The sequence below is a fragment of the Colobus angolensis genome, unplaced genomic scaffold, assembly GCF_000951035.1.
Source record: "Colobus angolensis palliatus isolate OR3802 unplaced genomic scaffold, Cang.pa_1.0 Scaffold6, whole genome shotgun sequence".
NCBI lineage: Eukaryota > Metazoa > Chordata > Mammalia > Primates > Cercopithecidae > Colobus > Colobus angolensis.
Genome location: NW_012119598.1, coordinates 27,433,184 through 27,441,122, shown reverse-complemented (window position 1 = coordinate 27,441,122; position 7,939 = coordinate 27,433,184). Strand labels below are relative to the sequence as shown.

At 37.6% G+C, this 7,939-nt stretch overlaps 1 protein-coding gene across 1 annotated transcript in view; it reads right to left on the bottom strand.

Annotated features, from left to right (window-relative positions):
• Positions 1–1,677: 1,677 nt before the first annotated feature.
• The window catches only part of LOC105526755 (histone H3.1), a 10,532-nt gene continuing 4,270 nt past the window's right edge, over positions 1,678–7,939 (bottom strand). Inside the window, exon 4 of the mRNA XM_011962866.1 lies at positions 1,678–1,688. The gene's annotated coding sequence lies outside the window, so the exon portion shown is untranslated. The remainder of the gene's footprint in view (positions 1,689–7,939) is intronic.

Sequence of the window (7,939 nt, the reverse complement as noted above, 5' to 3'; positions counted from 1 at the left end):
TGTTTTTTTTCCCCCTCCCCCTCAGATGGAATTCTCCAAATGGAATTCTCTTTTTGGAGACTACTCACCTAGTCATTCTGCATAAATTTCCATAAGTATTGCTGCCACCCTGATGCTAAAAGATAGTATGAAAGGAACCTCTGTCAGTTTATAATCTACTTCCTTTCCCAAATTGCTTTCTCTCAGATTGAGATGAACCAGGGAGCTAGAGTTAGCTATCCAATACATAGTTGGTGATTAGATAAGAAATAGAGAAGGAAAAATAAATGAAAAACCTTGGAGAATGGAGCAAGAAGCCCGAAATTGGGGTTACCCGGACAAAGAAATGGGCTGTAGGAAGTTGGGCTGACTTGGACGTACTACTGTTTCCATTGTATTTGGGAGGTTGAGGTTATTCTTTTTTGTTTTGTTTTTGATTTTAGAAAAGCCCACTTAATAGTACTGAGAAATCTCGACAAAATCTGATTTCTACAGATGTTTATGGGACTCTAGATGGGAAAAAATATTACATTTTTACAAATCCTAAATGCAATTTGGTTATTTCCTTTGTGAGTACAGGCAGCTAATCACTGGATTTCACATCAATGATAATCATAGATTTTTCATATTACTTTGTACTTATTACAGGTGTCTTGAAATAATTTACACTAATTGTGAACCTTTCAAGCCAACATTATACTTGCTACTAGATCTTATTTGATGTGTAACTGAAGCACATATACAGACTTTAAGAAAAAAAAATTTTAGCGTCACCACCTTTCTTACCCCATTTAAGTATTTTTTTAAAGCGTGGTTTTGAGAAGGCGTCTATAGATTTCCAGAATCTCCAGAATACATAGCACAAAACAAGTCATGAACTCTTGAACAAGTTTGCTGTGGGACCAAATACCATAAATCCCTCATGATTATAATAATACCTCTTAATCTTACTTCTTTGTTTATATTCTGCTTATTAGTTAATATTTTATTATATTTTACATTATTATTTGCCTCCCTCCCCCCCAAAAAAGGATGTAGCCTGTGATATGTTTCTAGTTATAAGCAGGAGTTTAATTTTTTGAGAACCACAGCTACATCACACAATTTCTTCTTTGTAGAGAAAGCCAAAAGACCTCCCTGTATGAGAGTGGCTTGATTGAGAAGGGGATCTGAATAAATAGGAGGATTTGAAATATTTATTCAAAATAATCTTTTTGAAAATGAGTGAAAAATACAGGTGAGCAAAATTTCTTCACCCTCCGAAAGTTCACTGAAAATCAATGGAAAAAAGGCAGATTAATAGAAAAGTCAAAATTCATCATAGGTTTACGTGACATGGGAACCTTCACAATGAAGGCCCAGAGGTACAGGGGAAACTGTCCATTTTTATGCTTAGGTTCAACAAAGTACCAACTGCCATGTAGAACTGTGACTGGATAAAAAGGGTATCATCTAATGCTAATAGACTGGGGAAACATAGCAAGGCCTCTGTGTCTAGACTCTTCTTGGCCTCTGGCAAGATTCTTTCCTTCTGGATATTCCTTCCTCATTCTAGAGGGCCCTCTCTGTAATCAGGGAAAGTCTTAAGATCTACAGCCAAACAATATAAGACATACACGTTTTTATGGCTAGGTTTTACACAGAAAGGAGGGCGAAAAGTTATAGTAAGGTTTTTAGGTTTTCTGGCTGGCTTTGAAGAAAAAGGGGTTCTAGTTTCAGTAACCACCCTGGGGAAGAGGGAGTCTAGTTTTATGTGTAGCCTCAACGGAGGATGAGAGGCCAAAGAATAGCAGTAGGTCACTCACTTCTGCTTCTAAGGCCTTCCTTTTGGGGTATTATTTCCCAATCCCCAATGGGGAGAAGAGATCTGGGAGGTCTTTAGTACCCAGAATGACAAGATTTAGGCTTTTGATGAAAAGTGATAAGGAGTAAGATAATTAGGAGGGGAATGTGGCATTCCACAAGAGCAGTCCAAATGACTATAACATACCTCTGGTTCCTTACTGTTGCAAAGCACTTATTTAACTGCCTCACTTGGGCAGTTACAATGCATTTATATCAGGTATAGCTAAAATGCTTGATTTACTGTTAAGAAACTTGGCGCTTAGAAAGGTGAAATGGCAAGAAATGACCATTTGCTGTCACTAAATGGTGGACCTAGGTCTCAAACAAGTTTCTTGATTCCTAGAATCGTTCTTACGCCGCTTCAATTCTGTTACATCAACTGGAAAAGGAGTGGTATTTTCCAGTTCCTTTTTAGGCTCATTGAGAGAAGCAGAATTTATGTATTTCTATTTCTGGCCCCTTGTGAGGTATCCATTTCACAATATGTTTGGTATCAACAGAAGCAATGAAATGTAATGATTCAATCAATGATCTTCCAGAGTTTCTCTGATTTATATAAATTCATATTCATATTCATTTGCCACAGAGGACATGCACTTGTTTTCAAGGAAATCTGAACTTGTTTAAATCTTTCTCCATATTTTAAAATTTTGGTAGCAGTTATAATGAATATCTTGAGATTGGTAAAGAATACTAACAGTGTCTTAGCATGGAAGTTGTGAAGGGCATTTTCATACTATCTTAGCTGTTGGAGAGTTCTTATGTGTATAGCATAGGTCTGACACAAAAGTAATTTTTAGAATCAACCTGAAGTCACTACTTTAACTTGAGGAAGCAGATTTTCATGGTATTGTGGGGAGGCCTCAATCATCCCTGTTACACAGTCACTAAATCAGGTTGATTTTTACAGAATCCTAAATAATTCTTATATATTCTCCCTTCTACATTCTCTCTTCATTCTCTCATAGCTAGGATGATTCCAATGCTTACTGACTAGTTCCCTAATTTCTCTAGCCTCCAATTTCTCTTAACTATTTATTTGCTTATTTATTTTTTGAGACAGAGTCTTGCTCTGTTGCCCAGGCTGGAGTGCAGTGGCTCCATCTCAGCTCACTGCAGCCTCTGCCTCCCTGGTTCCAGTGATTCTCTTGCCTCAGTCTCCCAGGTAGCTGGGATTACAGGCACACGCTACCATACCCGGCTAATTTGTTTTTGTATTTTTCATAGAGATGGGGTTTCACCATGTTGTTCAGGCTGGTCTCAAACTCCTGACCTCAGCTGATTCATCCACCTCAGCCGCTCAAAGTGCCAGGATTATAGGTGTGAGCACCACGCCTGGCCCATTTTAAAAAACAAAAGCCAAATATGCCTTATGAAAAAGGTCAGTGGCTTCTCAATAGGTTCATGGGAAAGCCCTGTAGCCTCTTAGCCCCTTTTCATAATACTGTCTGCTCGCACTCAAAGACACTAATAACAATGTAACCTTTCTATTTCTTCTTATTTTATTATTATTATTTTACAACTTTGTTCTGGAACAATTCCCCATGAGAATCTTTATAATACTTCCAATTCCTTCTGAAATTACATCTCCATGCAAAAATCCCTCTAATTCAAAATGTACACTTATCTCTGAAAATGTGCTTTCATGACATTTAATAATTGAGAACAATTATTATCAATAGAAAAATTTTAATGCATCTATTGTTTACTCCCATTAACTAAACTGAACTATAGAGCATTTGTCTTATTTTCCACTACTCTAGGGGCATGTGTGTGTGTGTATGTGTATGTGTGTGTGTGTGTGTGTGTCTGAATTAAAAAATTCCATCAAATGGGTTACATTATTGTCAGATGGTCATCAAATTCAGTGATTTCGTTTTCTGTTTTCCTGTGTGAGAAAACAGGGGTAACAAATTTCTCTGCTCCTTTCATGACTCTTGTTTCCATGGCCTGATTTACAAGACTATCTTCCTTATCTTCAGAAGTATACCATTTTATATATATATGCAATTTTTAGTGGTGGCAACTACAAAACAAAAATGAAAAAAATATTTCAAGTTTGCCTTTCCAATTCCCAAATGTTACATGTCAATATTTACTGTTGGCAGGTCGAGTAGGGAGGGTATGGAGAAATAATAAAATGGGATTTCTGAATTGTCTTGAGTTTTAGCTATTATCTTTATAATATGAAGAAACTACTGGTTATTCAGAGATTACATACTTGTTTTATTTTAATTATAAGTACTTGCAGGCAACTATGTAACTGTGAAATGGATACACACTATAGTGTGCCAACAAGTACATAGAAAATATGATCTGACACATGAGTAAGATTTGAGATCTTCCCCAAATAAAATCACAATTTATTTTAAAAACATCTAGTATTATTTATTACTTTCTCAGTGTATGCCTTTGAAGAAAGTTTCTTGTGTATATGTGGTTAAATCAAGGCTATTATTTGAATAGTACACAGTAAGGCTAAAATTTGTGAATGTTAATGTCATATTTTACTGTATGTATATGAGTTTCATATCTGTAAAATTTGCAGTACTAATTATAGTATAACTTCACAATCATATAAGATCCTGTACATTTCATTATTATTATTATTATTATGTTTTGAGATGGAGTCTTGCCCTGCTGCCCAGGCTGGAGTGTGGTGGTGTGTAATCTCGGCTCACTGCAACCTCCGCCTCCTAGGTTCAAAGATTCTTCTGCCTTAGCCTCCCGAGTAACTGGGAATACAGATGTCTGCCACCACACCCAGCTAATTTTTGTATTTTTAGTAGAGACGATGTTTCACCATGTTGGCTAGGCTGGTGTTACTAATTTTTTTAAGATGGAATGTTGCTTTGTCACCCACCCTAGAGTGGACTGGCACAGTCTCGGTTCACTGTAGCCTCTGCCTCCTAGGTTTAAGTCATTCTCCTTGCCTCAGCCTCCCAAGTAACTGGGATTACAGGCACGTGCCACCATGCTGGGCTAATTTTTGTATTTTTAGTAGAGATGGGGTTTCGCCACGTTGACCAGGCTGGTCTTCAACTCCTGACCTCAGGTGATCGGGGGACCTCTCTTGGTCTCCCAAAGTGCTTGGATTACAGGCCTGAGCCACTGCGCCTGGCCGTAATTTGTAAATGTGAAGATTCTTGAAAAATGTATTTTTACCAATTTTTTTTTGAGAGGGGTCTTGCTGTGTTGCCCAGGCTGGAGTGCAGTGGTGCTATCTCAGCTCACTGCAACCTCCACCTTCTGGGTTCAAGCGATTCTCATGACTCAGCCTCACAAGGAGCTGGGATTACAGGCACGCGTCACCATGCCCAGGTAATTTTTGTATTTTCTCATTAAAGATGGGGTTTTGCCATGTTGTCCAGGGTGGTCTTGAACTCCTGACCTCAGGTGATCCACCCGCCTTGGCCTCACAAAGTGCTGGGATTACAGGCGTGAGCCACCACACCCGACCATTTTTATTGATTCTTAAAATGTGCAATACTTCTTAAATTTGGCCAATCATGGGACTTAGCGTTTGGCAGAGACGTATACATTCACATCGTTTTCGGCATTCCTAATAAAGAAAGACCTCTAGTAAGGGAAACCAATATTAAGTGAAGTTTCATTCTTTCTTTTTCAACGTATAATGCAATATCTGAGGCATAACGATAAGGCTTGAAGACATTATCCTCTAATAAATGGTATTGTATTGTTGGCTCGATTCTAGAGTGTCATTACCTTGCTACCTACCAGTGCTTTTATGCCACTAAAGCATACATGGTAAATCATGGTGAATAAACATTTGTAAATTAACAACAATAATACTAATAAATTCTGTGAAATACTGTCCTAATAAAAGATTCCTGAAGAAATGTTCTACATATATAGGGTATGTGCAGTAGAAAGATTCAACATTAACTCTTACATTCTACTCCTTCACATTCATTGCCTCCTATATACTGCAGGGGCAACTTAAAAATTCCTTCTCTGCTGGTGCCTAAAGGCAGTGAGAAGATTATTCATTTTGTGCAGTTAAGAGTCTACTTAAATTTTGGCTTAGGTTCAGTTATCTGTAGGAATAGACACAAGGATCTCAAATGCTCTCCTTTTTGAGGTAGGCACCAAACAAGCATCATTCATTCATTCAACAATTTAATGTCCACTACATGCCAAGAATGGTGTACAAATACCAGATTTACAAAGGTGATCACATTTATTCCCTTAAAGAATACAAAAGTTTAGTAAAGGGAAAAGTAAACTCAGGGTTAGGGGGCAGATATCAGACCAGCATACTTCTACTTACTGTTGAGTATTTAAGGGTGGAGCAGCCATATCCCAGCTTTACTGGCATCACTCTGAAGCTTGTTAGACATACAGAATTTCGGGCTCAACCCCAAATCAATGGAATTGATATTGCATTTTTAATGAGATTTCTAAGTGGGTGGTGGGGTATGCTCTTTCAAGTTTGCGAATAATTGTTTTAAAGCTCTGCTGTCGTATATTAGCCACTAGCAACATGTGCTTATTTTTATTTAAATTAATTTAAATTAAAAACTAATTTGTACTCTTACTCTAGCCACATTAAGTGCTCAATAGCCGCATATGGGTAGTGGCTACCTATTGGACAGTGTCAATACAGAACATTTTTATCATCGCAGAAAGTTCTATTGGGCTGTATCTATGATAAGGGGGTTTCTTCTGAAGAGCTTCTAATCCAGTCTAGAAGGGAACAGGGAGTTTGGTGGATGTCTGAGACATGTAAAAAGAAAATTGTAAGTTTGAGTGTAGTAGTGGCCTTTTTAGGAAATAAAATTAATACAATACTGTTGTACTTGAAGAGGAATTTCAAGGACGGTTGTAATGGCTGTGATTTCTCATGGACCTTCTGAACACATTTGATTCTAACACAAAGCCTTACTTTCTGTAATAGTCTATATATGTTTTCACCCATTTTAATATTCTACATATTTTCTTTTTTTGTTGATAATCTTTAAAATCTGAATTGTGTGATGCTTAAGCACTGCCTCACTGGATTGATCTAGTGAATGCTACCTACAACTCTCACAGTCATTTACTATGGTGGTGGTGGGGATAGGGGAGTTAACACAAAATGAAGAGAACACTGAGCCATAAGTTAGACAGCTATCATTTATCTAACTAGTTTTTCCTACCTACTTTTTGCATCTATAAAATAAACGGTTCCAACCTCAGTGTAATGGGAAATCTACTGTTTTAGAATATATTCAGATTTAGGATTCCAAAGCAACCCAGAACTCTTTTTGAGGACTACCAACATAATAGGTGAAACTTTGCAGGACTTCAAGTTTACAGTCCATGGGGTGATCCAGCTTTCAGGAACCTTGTCCATGCTGCAATTACAGAGAAGATAAGTACATAGGTCCCAAATTACGTAGCCCAGTTCCTTTCCTCTTTGAACATCCGGTGAAATTTGTTGGTGAAACTGAGTCTCAGTTATTGCCCTCCAGAAAGGGCAGAGATTAGTTAACCCAATGCCTTTTTACTTATTGAGACCCTAAGTGGCCGTGGGAACCAGTCAGTGTTGCACAAGAATGAAATGGTGGCATCTGTTAATTGACTATATCTAACAGGGTGAACAATTCCAACAATTATCCAACAAATATTAAGACTACAATAATGATCAAAATAATAAACAGTAAACAATCTGAATTTTAATTGTATCTTTACGTCTAGGCAATATAAAGCTATGGTCCCCAAAAAGAAATACTTATATTATGCTTGTGACTATCACTGTTAATAATGATATCCATGAAGATGCACTGCCCCTGCCTCCAGAAACCTATAAAATACTTCCCCTACTGGAATTATGGGGTGGTACTAATCCAATTCTGTAAGTTTACCTCTTTTATAAACCATATTTGTATTTTTGTGGTATATAACACGGTCTTAAGTCCCAGAGACTTGTTTTCAATACGTGCAAGAGAGTAAATAATTATTTAATATAAGCTTACTAATTTTGTTTTCTGAGACGGAGTTTCACTCTTGTTGCCTAGGCTGGAGTGCAATGGTGCTATCTTGGCTCACTGCAACCTCCGCCTCCTGAGTTCAAGCGATTCTCCTACCTCAGCCTCCCAAGTAGCTGGGATTA